Source organism: Leuresthes tenuis, unplaced genomic scaffold (genome assembly GCF_036924035.1).
Source record: "Leuresthes tenuis unplaced genomic scaffold, fLeuTen1.0.hap1 SCAF_12, whole genome shotgun sequence".
NCBI lineage: Eukaryota > Metazoa > Chordata > Actinopteri > Atheriniformes > Atherinopsidae > Leuresthes > Leuresthes tenuis.
In genome coordinates, this window is record NW_027325366.1 from 2,148,965 (window position 1) to 2,176,231 (window position 27,267).

The window sequence follows — 27,267 nt, forward strand, 5'->3', positions numbered from 1 at the left end:
TGTTTCTACTGCATTCACAAAGAGATGTGCTCAAATTCAAATGAGCAGGTACGTAAAAGGACTATTATGCAGGACACTGAGATGTTTAAGGTAAAAGAGGTTTATTGTAAGGAGTGCGATCAGAGAATGATTCAGGTCCAGGTCTACGGAGGTTGCTGAGAGGAGAGGGTTTGACAAGGTTAATACGGATATCCGAGGAGTTACTGTCCAAAGTTGTTTTACATGAACGAGAGGGAGTCTTACAGGGTCCAGGAGGTTTTCTGCAAAGGAGGGGAGGATCACCAGCTGTGGTGCAGAGGTCCTGAATCGGCAGAGGGCGAGCAGCCAGATTGTTTATCTGAGATACAGTAAGTTTGAACAGTGAAAAGTTATTTCCACAAGAGATTTTCAACGGAGAACCCAGCATACTGGAAAGCAGAAGAACAAATGTCAGTTGAACACTAGAAGCTTGGACTAACACGTTAGAACCGGAGCTGGCCCGATTACCACGGAGGATTGTGAGATAATCTGTCGAAGGCTGGCTGGTCCTGCTGCTCCTTAAGTCTTAAGTCTCCAAGTCCTCCGGGGAGCCTGCTCAGCCCAACCTAAGACTCAGAAATCATCATGATCAGGACTGTCTCCTCAGGTAAACTTTGTGGTCTCTCTAATCCAACATCCAGTCACTGCATAGACCAGAGATTACATTTGTTGAACGATTGTTGCCTTTCCACCCTTGACCAAACTGCCCTTTTTATAACTAGCAAACAAAATCAAATAATTCCCCTTAAATCCCACTCGAGCTACAAAGATTCTATAGAAATTCATAAAAAAATCATAAAAAAAGCTGTGGAAAGTCAAAAAGACTGAAATAACACACCCTGAAGAATCACTTTCTCACAACTAGAATCTCACAACTAGTACTAAAAAAATATTTAATGTAATCATGACTGTCATAACAAATCTCCATATTTTTTTCCAGAAACTGATGCTGAACAGGCTCGTTCAGCAGAATTGCACTTAACACAAATCGTATGTTAATTCTGCCTCTTTCATACGATTTCTCTTGCAGAAGTAGAGCATATCCCTCGTGACCTTCTCACATATTGTTTCTACTTGGCTAAAGAAATATTCTCCACAGTCTGTCCCATTATCTTATCTTTCAAAAACATTTCTCTTGGCCTCTGCAGTTTTCCAGACATTTTTAAACATGTTGTTCATCTCGTGGTAAAGAAACCTAATTTGGACCCCTTATCGATGGGTAACTACAGACCAAGCCAGAAACTGTCCTTTATATATCTATATGTATATATAGTTCTGGAGAAAGTAGTCTCAACACAGTTTATATCATTTTTGACTGATAACAGTGCTTTTATCATCTTTCAGTCTGGTTTTAGAGCTCTTCATACGGTACATGTTAAGGTGACCAGCAAGGAGACTGCTTAAATTGAGTTATTAAGGATTTGGCTCTTAACTTATTCTGCTCATTTATCTCTAAAAGAACCTTTTCGATTAATGTTATGCTGATGACACTCAGCTGTATTTGCTGGTAAAACGCACAGATCATAGCAGCCTTGCTATTCTCACAGCTTGTCTTCCTGCCATTAAATCCTGGATGACCAAGAATTTCCTTAAATTTGATAATAATATTTTAGGTTAGGATAGGTTATACCGTTTTGTCATCAATTCTTTCAGTCCTATTGTTTTTCTAATATTTTATATTGATTTTAAAACCTTACCTTTAAGGTCTTAAATCACTTTGCCTCAAAATATATCTCAGACCTATTGACCTGGTATGTTCCCTCTGAGATTTACAGATAGTGCCCTGCCAATTACTCCCAGATCACAGTTTATGACAGAGGGAGATTTGGTCTTTTCCATTAAAGCTCAAAACTTATGGAATTCTTCACCCACTGAAGTTTGGCCAACTAGGGTCAAATGGGTGATTTAAGTTAATCTGATACATGTCAGTCAGTTGCCAGATACCCAGCACCTCAGAGCAGAGAACAGCACAACACATTTCTTATTCTTTGCATATGAAACCCAATTTTTACCTTTTTTTTCAGTCATTCATGTTTGGTTGGGTACGTGATAATATATTTTCTCTCATGTGACTCTTTAAAGACCCCTTAGGTGTAATTATCAAACAGACAAGGCAACTAGCATCTTCTTTTAGATGCTGTCACGATCATGCTTGGCTGTGTTGTTGTGGTGGTTTCTGAGCCTAAGATGGAGCTGAGCAGGTTTCCAGGAAGCCAGTATCCTCCCTTTCCATTCTGGATTCCTACCTGGACCTAGTAAGAACTGACCACTACCTTTGTCTGGACAAATGACCTTATCGGCTCCTCACTGAGTTCCACGTTTACCCGGATCCTCCCTCTGACTTCCAGCACCACACACTCTGTTCTAACTCTACATTCCCCGGTGTGTTCTGCGTCTGCTCTTGGGTTCTTTTTGTAAGTCGGCCAGGCACCAAACTGTGACAGATACATGAACCAAATGTTTTCATGAAGAATGACACATTGGATGCATTTGTTGCAATTCCCAGATAGTGTCTAGACATTTTGTGCTTACAAAACACAGATGTGTTAGTGGGCCTCAACAGGCTTCCTGTTAGCAAAGCTCAGCGTGATAAAGTTTAGCATTAATGTGGAGGTGGGTCCCTAAGACCAAATAATGACATCACTGCAGGGTGATGACAGAAATGTCCAACCATGCTGCTCTTATAAAGGCTCAGTTCATGCTTGTCTCCGTGGTTACATGGTAATAACAGACAGCAGCCCAAATGAGCATCAATTAGAAACATTTTAACAGCACAGAAGATGTTTCCAATCATTAGTGGAAATCTTACTCTTGCTGGGTGTTCTGGGCTTGCCATACACACCTTCTGCACCCTTTGTGTCAAAACGTCAAAAGTTGACATCATCCACCTTGACTGTGGAAGCAAATAGCCTTAAAGAATGTCGATTTGAATGAGCATGCCCGTTCCAGACGTTTTGATATTCACGGTTTGTTAATGGTGGCCCCTGATTATGTGAAGAACAAAACAGTGATGCTCTCACTGCCCTCTCCTCCTTTGTCCCCGCATGTTTTTTCCTCATGTTCACGTTGGTTGCTGTATCTTTTAATGAGATCAGAGTTCATTAAAGAAGGCCCCTCCAGAACCTTCCCCAGGTCTTCCCGTGCAAGCACTTCAATTAGCTGCAGCGAAGGATGGCTGCAAGAGTTGGTATGTACGAAAAAGACAAGAGAAGGAAAAAGGATGAGAGGAAATGATCTAAATGGTGCTGGAGAGTGAGTAAAAACCTAAAATTTGTATTTGTATGTACAGAATTAGCGCCTATATGCCATATACGCCTAATCCTTTAGTTTGTCATCAGTGTGTGCAGCACTCTGTTCATTAAATGAGTACGGACATTAAAAGTAAAACTTCTTGATGGACTAAGTTTCCCTTTAAAAGTTCTTCAGTCTATCGGCACATAAATAAATACTCTGTGGCTGGAAAGTTGTCATGGCAACATTACAAGGAAAATGTCTGCCCTGTCGCTATGGTGATGGATTCCATGAAGCCTCTGCCATGATAAGTACAAACACATCTGTATGAAATTAATAGAGTGTTAAGCTCAAACAGACATAATTTGAATTCAGTAAATGATTCATATCAAGAAGAGGCCTTTATGAGTCACCTGGAGATCATGACCCAGCACTTAGAGAGCAGTGGAGTCACTAAATGCTCACTGTGATTATGTAACCCGATGATCTGATTGAAAAAGCTGAAGCTTTCAAGTCCAGCTCAGTGAAGTTGCTGCGCTGTGGTTTTAAGTGCAGGATGACAAACAGAGCCTGTAGTAGCTGGGAGAAGAATTTAAAAAGGCTGTTTTGCTTCTGTATCTCATTTGAAAGAAACAGGCAGTGCTATTTTTGGTCCCGGGGACATTGTCTAAACAGTGTCAGTAGAGGGCTGTCCACTTGAAGCTCTGCTGTTTGGACAAAACTGTGTTCTGTTTTTAATCCTCTTAATCTTCTCAAAGCTGTGGCTTTCTAAAATCACTTGTCAGGTTTTCCTTTTTACAGAAGGGCCTGCTTTAATATGACATCACCACCACGCTTTTAGGGAAAACACCACAGAAATACAGAGCTAACGGTGGCTTTATGCTGACCATGCTATGATGTCGGTATCTGTGCCCTGTTTACAAACCCCGGTTGGTCTTACTGAGGACGATCTGTTTTAAATCATTAGTAGATTGGAAAATGGTATAAAATAAAACACATCCATCCATTTTCTATACCTGCTTAATCTGTTGGTCGGGTCACTGGGGGGGCTGGAGTCTATCCCAGTGGTCATCGGGTGAGAGGCGGGGTCCACCCTGGACAGGTCGCCATCACAGGGCCACACAGAGACAAATGAGACAAACAACCACACAGGCTCACTCCTAAGGACAATTTTAGAGACACCAGTTAACCTAACAGCATGTTTTTGGATGGTGGGAGGAAGCTGGAGAACCCGGAGAGAACCCACACATACATGGGGAGAACATGCAGACTCCACACAGAAAGAACCAGCTGGGGATCGAACCTGGAACCCTGCTGTGAGGCGACGGTGCTAACTCAGCCCTCTCAGCTAACCACGTCTTCTACAAATATGTCTACATCAAACTAATTACCATTGTACTGTTAATTACGCAGTGAGCAAACTAACAATCCTCTTATCACCAAATAAATACTGTGTGGCCTCTCTTTGCCCTCCAGCCTCATTTTGCTATGGTATGGACTTGTTTTTACGATTCTGCTCCGTGTTGACATCATCGCATCAAAATGTTCATGCTGTAAATGATGTACAATGAGTTTCAGACAGAGAGAGGCGGCAGCTGCCCGCGCTGCTCGAAAGGAAGTGAAGCAGGGGAGTGGAACTGCTCCTTGAGCATTGAGCCGAGGAACTCGTTATACAAACATTGCAAACTGGTACAGTAAAAATATTTGTGCTGAACCACCCAGTATGAGCACACTATTCACTGAAAATATCACATACAATGAACAATAAGTGTCCCCCTAATTACAGCAGTCAGACTCAATATTAAAACACCTGCCTGCCTAAACATACTGGGTCGGTCACCAGTTCTTGTTCTGGTGCTGCCAAAACAGCTGTGGGCTGAGGTAAAAGAAAACAACGAAAATCCAGAGCATGAGCTCCTTCTGGAGGAATCTGGCAGAGATTGTAATCACATATGAAGTGGTAGAGGGGTCAAAGGTGCACAAGCTGTGATTGTCATTAATCTAGTGTTAACTAATCTGAATCTGCCTTATCATCAGAACCTGATACATTTCCACTCACACTTTTTAGGCTCTTCAACAGGCAACAATGTGAAAATCAGGCAGTAGTTGCTCCTCCCCTCTGTCTCCACCATACTGCTGGAGAAGCCATCGAGAGTGAAGAGATGCCCAAGGTGGTGGTCAATGGCAAGGATATCAAATGCAAACTTAAAAAATAAAGACACATGAGCTCAACACATGAGCAGTTGAAGCTGCTGAAATTTCAGTCTTTGTTTTTGGTTCAACTTTGAAATAATGAAATAAATATTGACTGCACAATGTAATAACTACAGCATAATGACACCATCTGTGTGGGGATTGTTTCGCTGATAAGCTTTGCTATAATTATGCAGTTCTGTCTGCTGCCAGGTTCAGAACGGCTCAATTTCCTGCACAAAGAGATGTGTCTGCAGCTGAGGAACCAAACATAATGTATTTTCTGTCAGTTAATACTCAAATGTGTGAGCAAATATTTACGGTCAAACATGGTTTCTTTTATCGTCTCTAAACATAAAATACAAGCTCCTCACATGTTGCAGTAAAGGATTTCCATCTGTTTCCAAATGAGCTGCATTTTCACCCAGTGTTGTCCTCACTCCCCATCCTGAAGTGAAACTCACAAAATCACCCGAACACATCCGGGATCATGTGTTGTCTGTTTCATGGTGGATGTCATCAGTAGTTTTCTGGCCCTGAGGAGAGCAGAACAGAGCAGAAACTGCTCTTCAGAACAGAGGTACCAGTCGTAAAAAACTGCACTGCAGGCCATTGATTTATTTCATTGTACTTACTTTACTGTACCAGTAACAATGAAATCTTATCTCAAACACAGAAGAAGATGATATATACTCAGCGGTGTATTTTCTGTGCTCTTACACTCAATAAATACTGAAAAAAGCTGCTATAAAGTAAAAGTCCTCACCTTTGATTAGATTAAAATTGTACATTCATTACCAATTTGGACTGTTTGACATGTATCTTTAAATAAGGCAAAAGGCACACCTATAACAGTTGAAAAAGTTAAGAAACTAAATTCATAAATGATTTCTGTGAACTGTCAGCAGACAGAGGCTGTCAGCTCAGCGCTGCACAAGACAAAAGGGCTGCAGCTGGGTATTTTCCACTTTGTTTTATCTGTTGCTCTCACAGCCCTTCAGCATCCATATGTATTATTTTTTTCTTTTATGATTCTTAATGACTTGAAGCAGTCCAGCGTGACATGACTGCATACAATTAACTGTATAATAAGAGAGTTTTAAAAATATGTTTTCAGCACCTCATTTGGTAATCTGCAAGAGGCTCTTTAGACAGCCCACTAAGTTCCTACATATTGGCAATTGTTTTTTAAGCTGTTTTTGTTTTATAGAACTGTCAGCATACATTCATTATGGAACCATTTTGGCTCATTCAACTCAAGAGGGAATTTTTTTTTACTACTTGAAATACAAAAATCAATTTTATGTATTTTTTCTGGTAGACACAAACCTTTATTATACTTTTTTTCCCCTCACATCAACACACACATAAACAGGCTTCATTACATTACAGAAATGTGATGAAGCGCCCCCATCAGGCAGTTCAATAATAGCAGTTTCTATCTTTTAGATGACAATTTTCTCAATATCGTGAAACTGTCCTTCCTGAAATGAAGTGTGAATGCTTGATGGCCGACTTACATGACTTCTGCACATTCGATACTTTAGATACTTTAGATAATAATATCCTGTAACTAACAGAGTTCAGACATGCATTGAAGAATGGATTTCTATCACTTTAAACCGACTCATTTGGTGTTTCTTTGGTGGTGTAGTCTATCAAACAGAGTCTTATTTGTATATATAGGAAGCAGCTGGCTAGAGCCATTTTGGTGCCCTAAGTGACATTATTACAACACCTTGCTGCTGTAGGGAGTCCTCACTCCAGAGACTGAATCCTGAAAGGCGTGAGTGTGTCTGGAGAATGAATTGGTGTTTCATCATGCCTGTCAAAACTTATTCAAGACAATGTTTGCTAATAAGCATTTTGTATTGGTCAGGTGGGGGCATTGACCAACGTACTTTATAACCAACACTTCCGACCAAAACTTAAGTAGGAAATATTGCTGTCTTCAATTTTCCATCAGACAGCCAGATGGCATTGGAGGCTTGGCACTGAGAGCCCATTCCAAACATTACCAAGTCCAATTTATGGTTGAGGAATGCATTCTTACTATTGCATGTGCTGAGTTCATCCTTGGATTTCTCCAACTGATCTTTATCAAATATTAATATTTCTGTGAGTGCAGGGTAAATGTGGATTATAAAAAGAAAGGGCAACAGGACTTAGGAAATGTGCTGAAGACGAGAACTCAGAGAAATGCACACACTAATCAAAAGACCTCCAGGTCAGCGCAAATATCTTAGAGAGAGGGCCATTTTTATGAAAGCTCACTGTGCCTAAACTATAAAAAAAAACATCTACTGCAAAGCATCATGGGACATGTGCAGTTGGAAATGAAGCAGAGTGAGAAAAGACAAAGTCAAGCTGAGCTTAAAACCTTTATTGGTTTCTTGTTGTCATTACTATTTCATCTTCTTTAATGGGAAGTTTTCAAATGGACAGCAAACAACTGGAAGAAAGATAGAGTCAGGTTCATAAAACTTTGTGTTTGCACTGATGGATGTCTCTGGTCATGGTTGTAATTTCTGTTTACTTTGCTTGTGTTTGAAATAACAAGAACAACAAAACATGGTAATAAGATTCAAATCACTTAAACGTTTATGTAAATTTCCTCTCACAATTTCAACCAATCAAACTGTCCTGCCCCTGGGCCAAACAGTTCGTTTTCCCCTATTTCCATCTTGTGTGCAAGCCATATTCAAAAACCACACACACACACACACACACATACAGGAGCATAGCTGTTTGCATTTGTTATCAGAGAGGAAGGTGTGCAGGGAGGCTTTGACTTTGTAAGCCATATTCAAACACAGAGGGAATTACATCTTTTCTTTTACCGCTAGAGGAGCACACTGCCGAGCCCAGGGGCTTTTTTAACACAGGTTAAACACTGCACACACATCTGTAAGCTGCAGAATGGACAGATAAGACATACTGAGCTGATCAGATATGGAAATGTTGGGCACATGCTGAAGCTGTGCAGCCACTACATGAAGCAGCCTTGTGTTTCACATGGCAAAGCGAAGAGGAAGAAGATGAGTTAGACAGATAAAAAGATTTGCATTAAAGCATATGAAAGCAGGAGGCAAAATTGAGTTGATTTACTTGTGACAAAATATTTGAAAATATATAACACATATATATAATAAGTATATATAATTAAAAAATCAACAATAAACTCAACAACAATTGAAATTATTGCAGCCCTTATTAACTTCTGTAATTTTGTTCGCTTGAACATTTCAAACTTCCTGCGGAGGACTAACAGCAGGTCTGTGTAGCTCATCTGTTACTGTAGAGTCAGATGAGCCAACATGCACCTCTTTTATTGGAAGAATGTCAAGACTGGTCCTGTAGTCTGGTTAACTTGATCCTATAGTCTGGTTAACTTGGTCCTATAGTCTGGTTAACTTGGTCCTATAGTCTGGTTAACTTGATCCTATAGTCTGGTTAACTTGATCCTATAGTCTGGTTAACTTGGTCCTGTAGTCTGGTTAACTTGGTCCTGTAGTCTGGTTAACTTGGTCCTGTAGTCTGGTTAACTTGATCCTATAGTCTGGTTAACTTGGTCCTATAGTCTGGTTAACTTGATCCTATAGTCTGGTTAACTTGATCCTATAGTCTGGTTAACTTGGTCCTGTAGTCTGGTTAACTTGGTCCTGTAGTCTGGTTAACTTGGTCCTATAGTCTGGTTAACTTGGTCCTGTAGTCTGGTTAACTTGATCCTATAATCTGGTTAACTTGATCCTATAGTCTGGTTAACTTGGTCCTATAGTCTGGTTAACTTGATCCTATAGTCTGGTTAACTTGATCCTATAGTCTGGTTAACTTGGTCCTGTAGTCTGGTTAACTTGATCCTATAGTCTGGTTAACTTGGTCCTGTAGTCTGGTTAACTTGGTCCTGTAGTCTGGTTAACTTGATCCTATAGTCTGGTTAACTTGGTCCTATAGTCTGGTTAACTTGATCCTATAGTCTGGTTAACTTGATCCTATAGTCTGGTTAACTTGGTCCTGTAGTCTGGTTAACTTGGTCCTGTATTGTGGTCAAACAGCAACTTTTCACCACACCAACACTTGATATCTTAAATAATTAGATTTTATTGGGCGTGAAAAAAAACCCAGATTTAAATAGAGAGGAGAGCCACACAGTATCAAGCTAAACCCGTTATTGAGGAACACAAGTGCTTAGAACTGGGCTGATTTCATGTCACTATTATTCATTTTCAGTTGCTGAAGCTTCATATCCAGGTCAGATCTCTCATATACACACACAAGTTAATCAGATAAACAAAAGACCTTCCAGTCACCTGATACTATCAGTACATCAAACAGCACGCCGATGTCCACAGTAAGGCAGCACTTCACTGCAGCAAAGATTCATTCCTAAACCTAACTACAAGCCCTTGTTCAGTAAATGTTTCCAATCAATGTTCATCTGCCTAAAACGAGTCAACACACCCAAGCTGAATCCTGAGACAGTTCATGGTAAAGCTATACATGGATACACTATTCACTGTCTTTATGGCACAGAATTCTGCACGCATCATATCCCTTATTCCAAGAGTAATCTTTGTTTGTTAGCTTGCTTATTTTCTCTTTTTGCCAGACAACTTTCAACCTGGTAACTAATTTTTTACAGCTTCAGACTTCTGGACCACACCACATCAAAATTAAACAATTAAAAAAATGGAAGAAATGAGCAGCCCATAGGGAAGTGTCAATGGACCCGTCCTTCTTCTATACTTGGGCGGAAGGCAGGGCACACCCTGGACAGGTAACCAGTCCATCACAACAACCATGCAGCTCTCACTAACTTCTGGGCTCAGTTTAGAGTTGCCAATTAACCCACCAACCTGCATGTTGTCTCACCGCGGGAAGCTGGAGTAACCAGAGAGAACCCACACATGCAGGGGAGAGCATGCACACCCCACATAGGAAGAACCCCGCTGGGATTCCAGCCAGGAACCATCTTGCTGTGAGGTGCCAGTGCAAACCAGATCACCGCCCAGCTTAATTAATCTTTTAGTCCACATTTTATTTAGCCTCATTATGTTTTACTGTTAACTTGGTGTGGACTTTTAATTTAGTTTATTTTCTAAAGTATTTTTAAGCTCTTCCCATTTTTAAGCTGTTCCCATGAGCAAGAACAGGTGCACTACTGCACTTCAAACGGTGATAAGGTGCATGTGACCGAATGACAAATTAGCTGCTGTCAAATCATCAAACCTTCTCACGAATTAATTTAATACTTAAGATTCAAGATTCAAGATTTTTACTTTTTATCTGCTACCAAGAATTAAGGATCAAATTAAAATATAAATATGTTGAATAAAAAAAAACCTTGGCACAATAATTCCACACAAAATAAGAAAATAAGAATATCATCTCTCGTTGTTAGTAATAGTACTTCAAATGTGATTGATTATTGGAACACATTTACACTAAAAACAGCTTTTAGTAAAAAAGTAAGACATGAATCCTCAGTGACATGTCAGTAACATCGTGCAGAAAGTACTGTTAAAAACTGAATCACAGCAAATGTTTCACACTCAAGTGGAGGATGAAACACCTTTCCTTTCACAAGATATGCACTAAGCATCCACATAAAAAACATACATAAAAAGATATCAACACTATGGTGAACTCAGCCATTCCTTCTCTGGTACTCTGGTTTCAGTAGCAACACTTCTGAAGATGAACATGCACTCAGGGCACTGATGATGAGGATACGTTTGTCCTATTTTTTGTTAATTCGAAAGCCAAACTGAAGTGGGAGGATGCCCGAGATGCTCAGAGCATTCTGGGTTGCATACTGGTAAAATGTTTTACTTTTAATGACCTAAGAGCAGTTAAAATGAATGAGAAAACCCCTGCAGTTACTGCAGTTGCCTCAAGATGCAGCAAAATGTCCTACTTGGCACAAACATACAGTATATTGAAAAATATTGGCTTTTAGCAGCCGTGACCACAGCAGGAGAAAAAGAAATAGCTGCAATAACTTCCAGAGGTTAATGGATATCCTAAAAGCCTTCAGCTTGTCCAGAATGGAAAAGCATCACAGCTGAAAAACTTTCTCCACATTACTAGAAATTCCTTATCTGTCCATCCACGCTCAACCACAGAACACTACAAGGGCATCTTTGTGTAATAAGCATGCTTCAGTAGCCACAGTGGGTGACCACTGTAGGGTGTGTGATGGCTTTGGTGGTCCACAGAATCACAAAATCAGTATCAGTTTCACAATAAAAGGTTCAAAAATAATTGTTCAGCACTTCTGTTTACGTTGAGAAACCGCGACCCTCGTACAGATGTGTCAAACAGATCCAAAAATCTTGAGCCACCCCACATTTCTTTATCTAATACCAGGAAAACAGAAAATAGGTGTGATTTATTGAAATTCATGTAAGGCAAAAACAAAGTAGCAGTTTGAAAGTCGAAATTTTGTTTGACCTTGTTCACATTTATCGTTTCTCATAGAATTCAGCATTGATCTGTGTTAGTGGCTGAGGTGGACAAAGATCTGCTTTGTGATCAACTGAAAGTGAGTGTTAAGACAATGAAGACTGTCCAGTGGAGCTTTTCACTTGAGATGCTTTGCTCTTAATGGTTTCTGGCACTTTGTCTTCTTTGTGGTGAAATCAGTTGTTGTCAGCCCCTCCCAGCTGTAGCCGGGTGGAGCTAACTTTCAACCACTTAGTATTCAATCAATGGGAAAGCGGGAGCGCTGCAGACTTTTACCTCAGTGAAGGTGTGAAATGGATCTTAGGCGGCTAAACAAACAAAAAGGAAAAACACATTGCTCATGACTGGAGAAATAGTGCTGAAAAGATTTCATCAAAGTCTGGTGTTTTGAAAGAAAACACGGAAAAAGCAATGAGGGAAGGGTCGGTAATAACACACGGTTATGATTTGCTATTAAATCGCATGAACATTGCCTGATACAAAACAACAGGCAACATGAAACATTGCCATCACTCAGTTTTCCGCACGTCTGCATTTTTGTGCTGGCGTTATTACACGTTTGCTCTGTTGTGCGACCGGGTCGGTGTGACCGTGTTTGCCATGCTGAGGAATTTGTTTTCTGGTGTGTATTTTTGTGGAGCTACAGCAAGCTCTGGGCGTGGTAGTAACATGCTTGTATGACCTGATGCTATCATGTTGTCTGTAATATACTCTGAGCAGGATGCATGTAATGTGATTCAGTGTATGGCTTAATCTGGCTAATACTGACAAAAGTTGTGAAAAAACTCTTAATTTCTGTTGGACTTTGGCTACAAATGATATCCACTTATTGGAGTTACTTTAATACATCATCCTGGACAATGACAGTGTTTTTTTCTTCTTATATTAACATGTGAAATGATTGGGAAAAAATTCAAACCTCTCTTCATGTCAGGGTATATTTATAACCCCATTTCAGGAGGCATAGATCTCTATCTGCTGAGAGAAAACATGGCTCCTGCAAGTACTCATGGACAAAGATTATCAGTTTACATTGATTAACTTTTAATGAAGCACTTCTGAAATTAATGACCATCTCTGACCTTTATTCTCTGCAGCCTTTCCATTTGGTCACAAGGTCACAGTGGTTAAAAACTGTAAAACAGTTTAAAGTTGAGTGTGCATATTTTTGTAAATTTGCCAATAGGCACTAAACTGCAAGAAACAAACAAACTGGGTATAGAAAAAGAAACAGCCCAGCCAGAGAACTGGGGCACCCAGAGGCATGAATCATTCCAGCTGACAAGGAGACAAAGGTCTGAAACATGCAATAACTCAGCTCTTACTGTGAATCTGTCAGTGCAGTTTGAATGTTGAATTTAACACCAGCATCCATGTGTGTATGGATGTGTTTCGGGGGAGACACTAAATTCTATCGCTTAGATGTAGGGCACCTCTGTGCAAAGAGGAATGGGTAGACTCAGCCCCTGCGGGATGGATAGGTATTTTTCAGTGACGTTCTGGTCAAAATAATTCAAACTGATACTGCTGGAGGGGACGTGACGGTGAGGGGGAGAGAGAGAGTGAAAAGAGGAAGAGGGGCACAAAGACGGAAAGAAAACCTCAGGGAGGGATGAAGTGAAAAGAGACGGATTCTTACCTCAGCTTACTACTTACTGTGACACTGAGCTGCTTTAGCAGTATTTGTGCCATCACAGCATAAAAGACATGATTGTAGAGTTTTGAGTGTGCATGTGTGTGTGTGCGTGCGCATGTGTGTGTGTGTGTGTGTGCGCGCGCGCGTGTGTGTGTGTGTGTGTGTTCCTTGGCTCCAGATGGGCATCAGATTAAAACAGAATTCCCTTTTGGATAAATGAATGTCCCCTGATTTGTGTGGACTCAAACTCAGGTGCATATTGTGTTCTTGCATATGTCAGCACAAGCTGGACACACATGCACAGACACACGTGCACAGACACACATGCACAGACACACACACAGACACATTAACTTGACATAAGTGTTGGCAGAAAACACCCCCCGGGCCAGAGTTGGTCCGAGAAGGCTGAGAATTCCTGATTCTGACACTGACACAGCACACTGTGACCCAGAGAAAAGAGAGCATCAGTCAAAACCAATGGCTCAGATTTTTTGGCGACTAATGTGTGTGTGTGTGTGTGTGTGCACCATGCTGAACAAGGCTTCTGGAGCATTTGTGCCTGAGAAGGAGGCCACAGGGTTTTATTCACACCTTGAAAGTTGAAAGCTATTTCTGAGGTCCAAGTGGAAGGGAAAACTTTACTTATTCATCAATAATTTTAATATTTATGATAATTGTCCTGTTATCCATCTTCTGCTGCTGACCTGTTGCAGTAGGTGTATTTGAAACAAAAAAAGCCGTGCACACCTCTTCGTTCTCACTGCCACTTTCTTCTGCATCTCCTAGGAGATTCCAAGGTCAGGTGGGAAATGCTATACCACCACCCTGGGGTCCTCTCCCAGCTGGAAATGGAAGGAAAAAGCTCATTTTGATCAAATGCTACCTTCAGGCTTCATTCAATGCAAATGAGTGGGTGGGTGTGCATGTATGTGCACTTGTGTCTGTGTATTCATAGGGTAAAAAACTAAAGCAAAACCTAAACTCTTCCTAAGTGACAAAAACCTTTAACAAGTTTTCCAAACCAGTTTCAGGACAGCTGCAATCAGCCGTACAGCCACCTTTACACTATCCTGTGAGTTACTTGGGTAAACTTCCTTTTCCCTTCAGTCAGTAACGTTACAGTCACCTAAGAACCTGACCATATAACTGGGTTGTCATCCTTGTACCTGTGCACATGCACAGGAGTCCAGCTCTGTGACGCGTCTGCCTTTCTCTGTAGGACATCATGATATATGCTGCAATGATTCAGTTGTTTCTAGTGTCATGTAAATGGAATTAATGATAGCAAGAGGCCCAGAGACTGTGTGTCTTCATGTTGATATTTAAAAAAAGCAAAGAAATCTTGAATAATGCTGCCTGGTCTTTCTTTTTCCTAACCATAGCCGTATCAGTTGATTTTTCTAAGCTGACGGACAGAGTTAAAAGTGTTGGGTAAAGCCTTTTTCTGAGGGGAAATACTTCATCTTAATGGCTTCATCAGTCTGTTCATTACCAGTCAATGATTGGTCACTTTTACATTACTCTTCCTCACAGGTCTTCATTCAGACATGGCTGTGAAAGGGACAGAGAGCGACGATCCGTGTAATTTATCAAACTCAAGAAAGTGGGCACTACATCAAGAAAGCTAAGTGCTCATAAAATGGAACATTGCTATAACTACAAAGTTATATGTGTTACATATGTGTTATATGTATATTAATAACTATACATATGCTTGTGTGCAATGGCTGTGTAAAAACAGTGGTGGATGGAAGCAGAAGGGAAAAAAAATCTCTTTTCACCTTGTTATTGAACATTCAGCGTTATATCCCAACTATCTCTGTTGTATCGATGAGGAAATGATCAACCAGAGCATCATATAAAGCTGTACGTTCTCATGAAGATACAGTTTTCTTGTAACAATATGTTGTCTTGCCATTAATCTCTGTCAAAGAAGCCGCCTGCATGGTGTTAAAAATGGCCGTGGATAGGAGCAGTTGAAAATAGCCAACTGCTGTGTAATAAGACAGCAAAAGCTGCTGCTGCAGCAGCTCAAACACTCTTAAGCCCAGTTCTTTTTGTACATTTGGCTCAGATGCTGAGGAAAAAAACTAACAAAGGTGCTGAAACTAATAACTGTAGGGAATACTATGGAGGAGGAAAATGTCTTTTCTTTACTCTTTTTTAGTGGAATGGCTTCTGTCAGATTTCTCTGAACTGCTGATGATGTAACCCACTGTTGCTGTGCCGGTCTTTCCAATAACGTGACTGCAGCAGCTCACACTCATCTTGTGTTTATAATGATACACATCTGCTATTAAGCCTGACCTAAATTGCCGTGGTAATATGTTACGGAAAAGCATCGTAATGCTCATTCAAAGATAACAGTCACACTTTCAGTTGTCACAAGATTGAAGTCCACCTCCTGTAAACATCAAGTTTTAAACCTTTTTGGCTTGTCCATAACATGTTTTTTTGTTTGTTTTACAAGACAAAGTCAGCCATCTGTGCAACGGCTGAAGATTTCTGCTGTGAATCTGCAGAGCACCACTGAGAGTCTTGGAAAGGTAAAGTCAGTTGGGCAGTATGTTCTTCTTGGACTATTTGGAGGAACCAATGCCAAACAATTCTGACTACTTGTGGGGTGGGTTAGGCTAATTTTGGATGAAATGGGAACCTACTAAATCTAAAGAGACGTTAGTACAGGCTAGATGGAGAAACCAGCAGAAGCAAGGCTGAGCAAAGATCTGTAGCACAGCACTCGACAAACTGTGAGGGCAGTGAGAAGCTTACTTTGTTGCTCCAAGTTTAATGATCGCTCACTGCAGGGGCCACAAGCTCCAGAAGCACAGAGCTAGAGAGGCCTGGCTACCAGGCAGACCTAAAAGCTAGCTGACCAAACTCTCAACACAAAACAGAAACAAAAAGATACACTCAATGTGTCGTGTCAGCCAACCAGAAGCTCATTCACTGACAAAACCCTTACACATGTGCTCGGATAGTCCAGGAGCTAGCAAAGCATAGTCTTGGCCAAGCTGTATGTTAACCAGTGGCTCAATAACCACAAATGCTGTTAGTTCCTCGCTTGCTTCATGAGCTCATCCTGTTACAGAGCCTTTCAAGGAACAAGCAATTCAACAGCAACTGTTGACTTGCAGTCCAGCTGAGACTTTGCTCTACGGGTCCCTGGAATAGCCCAGAGTGCCTGCAGTTGGCAGCTTTCGCAGCAAGCAGTCTTCCAGTCAGTGTGCAACCACTTCTGGACTGGCCTTGTTTCTGCTGTGTGCTACTGGAGTATTGAGCTAGTTAGCAGCTCTGAGTCAGCCTGGCTCCTGGAGCTAGCAACACTTTTGTTTTTAGCTCCTCCTCTGGCTGTGTAGCTGTCTACGTGAAATTTACTCAGTTCTTTACGGTGCTTTATCAAACATGCAGCAGATACACAGTATACGTCTGGCTGAATTACACCAATATTAGAAGAGGTTACTGTTAGCAGACTGGGAGGACTGGTAACAGCTGCTGGTGGGTGGAAATGTGGGCGGGGCTAGACATGCATGTTCATAGGTTCACTGAATGAGGAAGAAGAGGTGGAGTCATACCCAGAGCAATTCTGGAGTGATGAGAGTTTTTGGTTCTTGAAATGCATTTTGGAGCTGCACAGATCAGTTTACTGAGTGCATGACAGAAAAGGACTTTGGTATCTAACCCATCACACTGATATGGCAACAGTTAGCTTTTGTTGATATCAGACGGCTGAGGTTCACATGTTCTAAAATCGTTTCCAACTTGTAACTTTTGTATGATACGTCAATGCTGAAATTTGCAAAGGCTTTGCTTCCTTTTTTTCTACCATTGAATGTGGAGAAAAGTGAATCTTTTGTTTGGAAGTTTGTGGAGTATTAAGGTTTGAAAAGAGAACAAAAAAATCTATCATGAGCCTTAAAAATGTGTCTGTAGCTGTGAAAGGCAGGGTGCACAAAGATAGTCGAGGCATGTCAAGTTGAGTTCAGAAAGTTCATATTCATCACACAGAAAGCAACGATGGCTCTTTGCAAAAAGCTTTTCAGACACTCAGGGAGACAGAATAGGAGTCTCATTGTTGCGTCAGAGCTGCTATTGATGGTCTATGGGTCATAAAAAAGAGCTCGTGCAAAAAAAAAAAGAAAGGAAAGAAGGAAAAAGAAAAGAGTGGCTTTGATAGTCAGACATACATGTCAATTTAGGCTGCACCAAAGAAGCACACAGGTGTGCAGAAGAACACACAAAGGGACGCCTCTCTGGATGTAGGGAAATAAAAACAGCGGTGCCACTTCTGCTGTCACAAGCAATTTAAGAACCATAACCAAATCCAAACTGGCTCTTGCCAACAGTGAAGTGAAGGCAGTTTATGTTACTGTAAATCATTCTTGTCTCCTGACGACTGTTCGTGATAGATGTTTTGCTATTTAGCCAAAGACCTCCCTGAGCTCGGCTGGGTTTAATAACTTCCTTCTGTCTGTCAGCAGTGCAACATCATTCTTACCCACTTCATAAACAACCTGTATTTATGACCACAAACTAAACAGCTTCTTTTCTGTACAGGCATTAACTTGTAATATATCTGCGGATAATCCCAAATACAGGAGACCCACTGTTTTCTTTCTCCTTTTCTTAATAGGCATTGTGATAGCTTATCCTTGCCGCATTTGTAGTTAATACCACTGGATTCTCCAAAACCTCAAACTGTCAAAACATCAGCATCCATCCCCTTAACAGCATTCAGACACCAGTTGTGCAAAAGCAGGAAGGTCAAGAGAAACATCTGTTTAACATTTTCACCCTCTCCGACGCTCTAAGTGTCAGGGGATTCAAACAATGATATCACTGAGGGAGAAACAGAACAAAGAATGAAAGACAGACAGGAGGAAAGGCCTGACTGAGGGAGACACACGCTGAGAGCTCTTAACTGCTTACAATCAGTCTCCAGCTTGACACTGAACATCCCTTGTGGCTGTTTATCTGCTGCTGTTTACACAGAGAATTAGGATGTGCAGTCCCACCTCTGACATGTTTTCCACTATCTCAAGGTGAGTCATTATGATTCCTCTAAAGCGCTAAGACAAATGTTGCTAAATGTAATAAAGTGAAATGAAAGCGTTACAAAGAGAGAAACTCCAGGGTTTGTTTTTCAGATAAGGAAACCTGCAACTGATTGAGATCTTAGATTAGGCCTCACTGGTTCAGTCAAATTGCCTGAAAATGTATTTTTTCCAATGAGATTCTAGGTTTGACTGATGAGATCCTACATAACTAAAATGAAATTATTGATCAATCAACAAAAGAATCATTTGTATCAATTCTGACAAATGATTGATCGTTTGGTCTTGAAAATTGCTGATGTCACATATTTTTGAGGCCCAAATCAGGCATCAAAGTCTGACACACGAAACCAATGAGGAAGTGACTTCAAGTGCAGCACCACTGACGTATGAAAAGCATTCAAAAAGCATTCTCAAGCTCTAGGCTGGGGCTCTGGGCCTGATTAATCAACCCAGTATATTAACTTCTGCCAGTGTCCATGCACAAAGGAAAAGAGAAAGTCGAGTCCATGACTGAAACTTGGTTAATGACAGTTAAACAAACTGCGATCAAATCTGATGAAACCCACACAGTCCTGAAGAACCAGTGTTTGAGTCTACATAATCATAAAGTAAAAGCTTTAGCATTAAACATTTAGCAGAAGCATTAAAGTGCACCGGTGTAGTGCTCTCTGGATTTGGAAGAGGAGATAAACAACCTTTTTTTCTGGCTGGGTTCACATTGTGAACATAAGCTCAAATGGACTTCAAGGTAATTCTTTCGTGACACGGTTGTTCTGCATCATCAGCATTGGGTGGGGGAGTCACTGTTCAGTAAAAATCTGAGCAAATGTGCAGGAAAGACTGTGAACCTAAAACTGTGTGTGTCTGACTCATTTTGAAGTTCACTGACATTAATGATGTGCATTCCAGGGCCTCAAACTGCCTGAAAGAGAGGGACAGGACAGCAGTAAACATCAGGAAAAAGCTATAGAAGATGTAATAACCGATTAGCTTGATTCTTCTGTGCTGTCTTGTATTTGCTTGTTTCTGTCGGTCATTTTTTAGACGGGCGGGGTTATGGATAGATAAAGATAATTTTTATTATACTTAAAAAATCTTCAGGTGACGTTGGTTAATCCAACACTTTTGCTGTTGCATTTCTACCTGAGCTAGCTTGTCACTCTGCCTTCCTTCACTGTTTGTCCAGGGAATCAAAGATTACTTTGGTGTGTTTTGCTTGGTTTGGACCACCCAGCCTTCTGTGCTTTAGCCACATGTAAGCGACACAGCTTGATGTGTCTGCATCAGTTATTGTTGAATTAACATTTATGGTGGTGCTGTGCATCAAGTCTTATGGGAAATACACAACACTGTGACAGCAGAATGTCAATCCCTGTTATTCACCAGTATTACAACACTGTCATTATCTTCCCATCCTCACAGATGAAGGCTCACTTCACCATCTCAGTCTATAGTTTGAGCTACATGGCACTATAATACATATGATTGAATGCATGAACTACATTACACATGTTTCAAACATATAGCATATTCAAGCTTAGAGACATTTATACATTTATAAAAAAAGATTTATTCATTTGTTTTTTGTGTGTTTGCTCACTATAGCTATAAATATATTACATGAAAACAGCAGGCATGGTCTTGTGAAGTCCTGTTAGATTATCCTACACTGTTTCTGGACATTTTGGTAGCTTTTGCAGGTGTCATTTCTGGCCTCATCAACCTGTTGTCCTCATCAGGATGATAATAAACCTGTTGTCTTTAATGTTACAGGACTGTACGAGAATAAGACTGGAAATCAGGCTGCAGTAATATACCACATAGCTTTGATTGCTTTACAATATGCGAGGATCTCCTGCTTTCATCCCACCTTCTAAAAACAGCAGGACAAAGACCAATGCAGTTAAAAATCGCAGCTTCACAGTAAAGGCTTGGTTAATCGTGCAATTACTACACTCAATGTCTGCTCTTCAAAAAGTCCCAGCAAACATACGTTATGCATTTAGTGAGAAACTCATGCTTAAAACTGGAAAAGAACATTTCCAAGGCTTCAAAAACACGTTTTCCTCTGCAAATTGTAATATGCTTCAGCTTCGCATTGTGTGACAAAATCACAGATTTAACCTCAAATCCTTATAAGGAAGAAGGACGTGGCTGACATGTAAGAGAACCAAGTTTGTGTCCCATCCACATTCACATTGGCCAACAACTAATCAAATCATTGGGATTTACGTCATGTCACCTAATCACGTGCACAAAGCAACAACCGAGCTCACTGCACAGCTCACTTTTCTGCGTTCTGCGACTTCTCATCTGAAGAACCTGAGCAATGAACGCATTAACGATCAGTGTCTTTCATTAAAAAGGTCATCGCAGGTCGTTTTGCTAATGAAGATTCTCAATCTAGAAAATGAGTCTTTTCCCGGCCATTCATCAACTACTCCTGATAGTGCGGTTATAAAAGAACTGCTGAGAACTGTTAATGCGCCATGAAAAAGCTCCAAGAGTCAGGAGAGAAGGTAGGAATGAAAAAAAGCAGCAGAGACACTCAAAATAGGACAGTGTTGATAAGTGTCACACTGAGGTGCACCAATTTGTGTTGGTGCACCGCCAGCAGCTGCTGGTGTGGGGCTTATAATAGGAAATAATTGAGTTGCCTGTTTTGACGTGTGCCTTTCTACACCAACGTGCTTTGGCCTAAAGGGTTTCCATTGTCCACTCCCACAAGGTCATTTTCAAAGTCTAAAGACTGTCATTTTGTAAGGAGCCAGACCTTGTAAATCCACCTTGTTACAGGTGTGAGAAAAGAGAATACTCATAATAATAATGATCATGTCCCGGTCTCAGTAAAATGAGATAGAAGAGGATATTTTATCATGTGCTGGTGGTACAATTCACCTTCACAAGAACAAATATCCTCCTTTCACCACATCAATAAATAACTCACGTGAGGTGGGGGTGCTTTGTAAGAAATGGTCAAACTGCCCACAAAATAGTCTGAGGAATCCTTTAAAGTTCTGACATCACACGGGTCTTTACTCTCTCTGATTCTCTGCTGTGTTTTCCTCCTCATTGTGGTGTCAGAGCATAGCAGGAGTATACTATGCTATATTTTACTAAAAATGTTCCAAAGTTTCATCACATTCTTACATTCATGATTCTGCATCAGCTGATTGTGATCCAGTGTTCATTTAATGTAAAACTAGTTAACTTTAGTTTATCCATCAGACTTTTATCAGCTGTTTGTGTTGTTATCTCGTTTAGTCCTCTGTGTAAAGCTTTTGTAAAAGGAGCTTTTTTAATTTCAGTAATAATATATATATATATATATATTGATTATAATAATAGTGGTAATAATAATATCATCATCAGCAGCAGCAGCAGCAGCAGCAGCAGCAGCTGCAGTAGTACTGTAGCCTGCTCATCAAACGAGCCGTTGGGAACAGGGATTGTATCATTACTGACTCACACACAGTGCATGTGAGTCAGAAACGCTGTTTGCTGCTTCACTCTAACGACTTACGTCTGAGAAGCATTCAGGGACTTAGAATTGTTGCTTTTTTCTTGCATGAAACTTTGAATACACGTGAAATTGTCTGACTAGCAGGCTAACAATCAGCTCACCTATTTCTATGCCATAAGGCAAAACCGGATCTAAAGTGATTGTGACATTGTCACAGTTTTCGTTGCTATTTTATAGAAACCTATTGATTCTAATAGCGAACTAAATGCCATATTGAGACTGTTGCTCCCACCAAGAACATTTAAATTACCCAAGACTTTGTCAGTGTGAAGCTCAAATTCAGAAAACAAGCTGGAAAACTCAGTCAGAAAGTGTGCTTTGACCAGGGGGATGATGAAATACAACAAAAGGAAGTGGTTTATAGGACTCTGACAATGTTTATTGGTGAGGCTGAGTGTGAGATGTTCAAAGCATTTGTTCTTTTGGCTTTCATGCAAAATTCAGTGCTCGGATTAACAGGATAATAATAATAATAATAATTTCCTCCTGAAATTCAGGCATTTGAAAAGTTAATATGAGTGGATAAAATGGATTCAATCAGAGAGACAAAATCATCTTGATTAAGACAGGTTGCAGTGAGACAGATTTAATCTATTCTGTAATTAGTAAAGAGATAGTTCAAGACAAATGAGGAAAAAGATCTGATATTTAAAAGTCAGTGGATACTGATACTGGGGCAGATACAGCTGGCAGCTGTGGCATGAGGGAAGGTTGACTCTTGCCTGATTTCAGGTTAATAAAACAGCGGCCAAATGCCTTGCGACTCCTCTGTGTGTGACCATGCAACCTCCTCTCTGTGCTCGCTTGTGCATTATAGGGGAGAAAATCTCAGTATCAGTCACAGATGTGATGGCGGATGAGTTTGTGAACATGTTTCAAAGGTAAGCTGACGACAGAGCAGGAGACTCAGAGGGGGGGCATCTTCAGGTGGGCTGTAGAGAGTCAGTCATCTGAGCGAGTCAGCACTGCCTGCTGCACATTTACATTCATCATCTTAGAAGTGGATCTGTTCAGGTGAATACAGCTCAGGTTGAAAAGAGGCCAGTGCGAGAAGCTGTCAATGTAACCCAAGCTGTAAGATCTACAGGCAGACTCCAGCCAAGTATGCAAGACAAGTAATGGCATGACCGACTGCTGTAATGGGATCAGAAAGAAAATCAGTTTTGCCACAGTGTTTTAGCAAGTTTAAAAGCTGATTAAAATTGGACGTGGTCAGCTGAGACTGTCAAAGGATGATGTCGTTGGTTTCCAATACTTACTCCAAGATAGGAGAGATGGTAATAAGTCCTGAAGCTTTTCCAGAATGTCAGAGGCGGTGGTGCCAAGGGAACAGTGGTTAGTAGAAATTTATTTTCATGTTTTATAGAATTTCTGTTCATGTAGTCACGGAGTATCAATGCAGAGCAGTGACAGAGTATCTGGGATTTGGCTGATTGAGCGCTGTTGGTGAGGAAACAGGACTTTATCTTAGGGCTGCTGGCCAGGGATGGTTCATGCAGGGGAGCAGTGACTTTAGAGGGGTTGTCTGCTCCCTCCACAGCAATGAAATCTCTAGAAAAGAATCTCCATAGGCAGCCGGCGGCGGGAAGAAGAGGATTTTGGTGCTTGAACACTGCTGTCCCTAACCTGTCCCGGTCCTGTTTCAGGACCCATCTGAGCTCATTGATGTTGTTCACAATGGACCAAACGTTCCACCTCCTCTTTCCACTTCTCACACATCTCAGCCTGCATTGCTTCCTCTTTGGGCAGGTAGTTGTTGGAATGAAACTCTGGATCCTAATGTGCGATAATCAAATCGATTGCTTTGATTCACTTTAGATGGTAAATGGACTTATTTGGTGCTTTTCTGATCTGATCACTCAAAGCGCTTTTACACCGCAAATTATGCCTTGGTTTGAAATTAATTATACGTGATCTGGTTGGGTTTCTCCAAAGCTAGTGTACACTGTACACTCTTCAAAGTGAAGGTCTATACTGATCCAGCCTCAACTATCTCAGCAACATGGCATTAAATAAATGAGGGACAGCTCGTCGACCCTCCTTTTTTTCATCTGGTCATCTATTTTGGATTTAAAACAGGTGACTGACTTGCTGGTAAAGTGTTTGCTTTCTGAAGAGTTCTCACAGCTTCTTTCATACCGTCAGGTTTCACTGGTGGAGGCGAGGAAGGAGGACCCAAACGCAGACTCATAACAGGAGGTAAAGGAAAGGAAAAGGAAAACTAAACTGTCTATTTATTAGGAAAATCGAACAAAATAAATCCTGACTGTAACACTTCACAGGAACAGGAGCAACAAGGATCTGACAAATGCTGTGAACAAACAGGGAGACTAAATACTGTGGGGAGAGTGATTGGTGAGTGAGTGCAGCTGAGGATGAGTGAAAACAGGTGAAGGGAGCTGATGACTGGCAGGAGGGAACTGAGGAAAAAAGTGAGGAAGTGACAGAACAGAAAAACCACAAAAGCAACAGATCGTGACAGATCCACACTTAGTGGAAGGAAACATTATATTTCATCTTCAACACCTCGCTTTCCAATGCAAGCAATGGGACATTCCTGCAAAACAAAGGAAATACAAACAAAGAAAATAGGACATGATGTGTGTTCGTTGTATGTTTCTACTTGTTTTAACTTCTTACAAAATCAATATGGTGTTTTATCATTAAATACATTATTATCAACCCTGCATGCAGTGCAGTGCATATGTATGCATTTTATAAGCATATGTCCACAAATTGTTTTCATTTCCTTCAGTACAAAAGAAATTACCTCACATACATACTGTGAGCAATTCATTTGTCATGTGATATTTTTATGGTTCCATCTCCCTCTGGGACAGAAGATGCCAGCATGCTCACACATTTCCATAATTTGCTTTATATTCAACAATCAGGGCAATAACACAGATGCTGATTATTTAGATTAACCACCTCGTTCAGCCTCCACGTAAAATGTGGAGGGGTTTATCAAAACCCTGATACCGGGCGCAGCATTGAGCACGAATCCTTAATAGTTGACTCTGGATTCACTAAGTGTAAGGAAATCACTCAATAATCAGTTTGGAAAAATATCTCAGAACGTTTCTCATATCATGTATAGATTGTATCGGAGCGGGCTCTATTATACCATTCTAGTGCCCCCCCCCCCCCCCCCCCCCCCCCCCCCATGACAGACCTCAAAGGTTTAATTGTTGATCAAGCTCAGTAACACACTTAAATAACATAGATAACAATGAAAAATGATTAAATGAAATGTTGAGGTCTGTTGAGCGATTTCTCGTCCCATGCCCTTCTACCACGAGAGGAGGGGGGGGATTTACAAGACAAGGGCGCCAGTCGGGGCAGCAAACTATTATTCATTTAATGGTTTTTATTGTTTTAACCTTTATACGACCATCAGGATTTAGCATGCACACTTCTCATTACCATAACTCCTAAACGGTTGGTACAATAAAAAGATTCAAACGATTTCTGAAAGTAGAAAATGAGAGCTTTCTGATTCTGTATGATATGATACTACAGACATTATGGTAAGGATACGCTGAGCGAGGTAGGCTGATTTTTTTTTCACTGCACTACTTTTTCAGACATCTGGGTAAGTTTTACCACCTTAAAAGCCAACATATGAACGCTCCAAGGCAGTTGTTTTAATTTCCGTTACCACAAACCAGTCATACAAACAACATTTTTATCATTTATAGTTGAATTAAAAAAAAAAGCTTTTCCTTGAAACAAGATTTTAGAATTTACAATCCATACAAAGACAGCAGCTAGTTATACAGCTCCATTCACAATGTGTTAACGAGGACAACCTGTTAAAGTAGTCAAATACTTAACTAATATATAAGCATCGTGTCTCTTTGAAGTGTGCCCTGCCATCACAGAGCTGAAACTGCTGTAACCCTTCTGTGTGCTCGCTTCAGTTTACCAAGACTGGTTCCAGGTTCCTGGTTCCAGGTTGGCAGACCAAACCACTTCTTTGGAGCAAGATTCAGCTACTGTGTAGGACCTAAAAAACAAAAAGAACTGAGAAGGCTCAGATCACAAACGGTGTGGCTATCATATTTCACCAACAATGGTCGCAGCAACACAAGTGAGGAGAGCAGCTGCTGGACCTCTGGGAGAGGAATGTTGTCCCCTTCCTGTCTGATGTAGGATTCCTGGGTCTTCATGTTGTCAGGTCTGGACTGCAGGCAGCTCAGTGCAGCAGCCGGACTCTTCTGCTACTGGAACAGATGCAGGAAGTGGTTTAACTCCGTCCTGCTGAAATATGCAAGGCCTTCCCTGAAGAAGACGTCATCTGGATGCAATGTTTCTGGATTTGTCTTGTAGCAGTGTCCACAGCCGCAGCCGCAGCCGCAGCCTCCTCGAGCCTGCAGTCGAGCGATTCTCCTGCAGAACGTATCCTTTGTAATCTATTCTTTATCCCTAGCTTTAGTTTTGCTCACGGTAAGTTTCACAGCCTGGTTTTGTTCCTCTGTTTTTTGGAGAGATTTTTATTTGTAACCTTTTCACTTCCGTTAGAGGAGCGTTGCGTTTCGGTTACTGTTAAAGTTTAATAGTTCCTCCACTAGTGGAGCGATTTTGTGTTTTGCTTTGGATATCTTTCATAGCTGCACTCTCTTTCTCCATAGTTATTGAGGAGAGTGCTCAGGAGTTTCACAGCCTCTTTATTTGCTCTGTGTAGAGATCCTCAACCTGCTGTTGTTTATATTAAACACTCTTGATCTGAAACTGACCCTGCATCTGGGTCCTGTGTCCGTGACAACAAGCATTTTATATCTTTGACAGTACCTTTTAAATGTGCAGGTTCCCACTAATAGACTTCCATACCATCGGAGAAGCAGGCTTTGAACAGAGTTGATAACAAGCTGGATGATTCCTCTCATCTTTAATCTTGAGGACGCAGCGTCCATGATTTCCAAAAAGAATCAGATTTTGATTCTTCTGACCACAGAATAGTTTTCCACTTTGCCTCAGTCCATTTTAAAAGAGCTTTGGACCTGAAGCTCAAAGGCATCACACTCCTGCGTGTAGGGATGTCTCCTGATTTTAAGAATCTTGCGTCTTACCTTAACCTGTATCTTATCTTGCTTTTCCAAAGCAAAGTCACCTTACTGATCTGTTGCCAGGTAACCTGA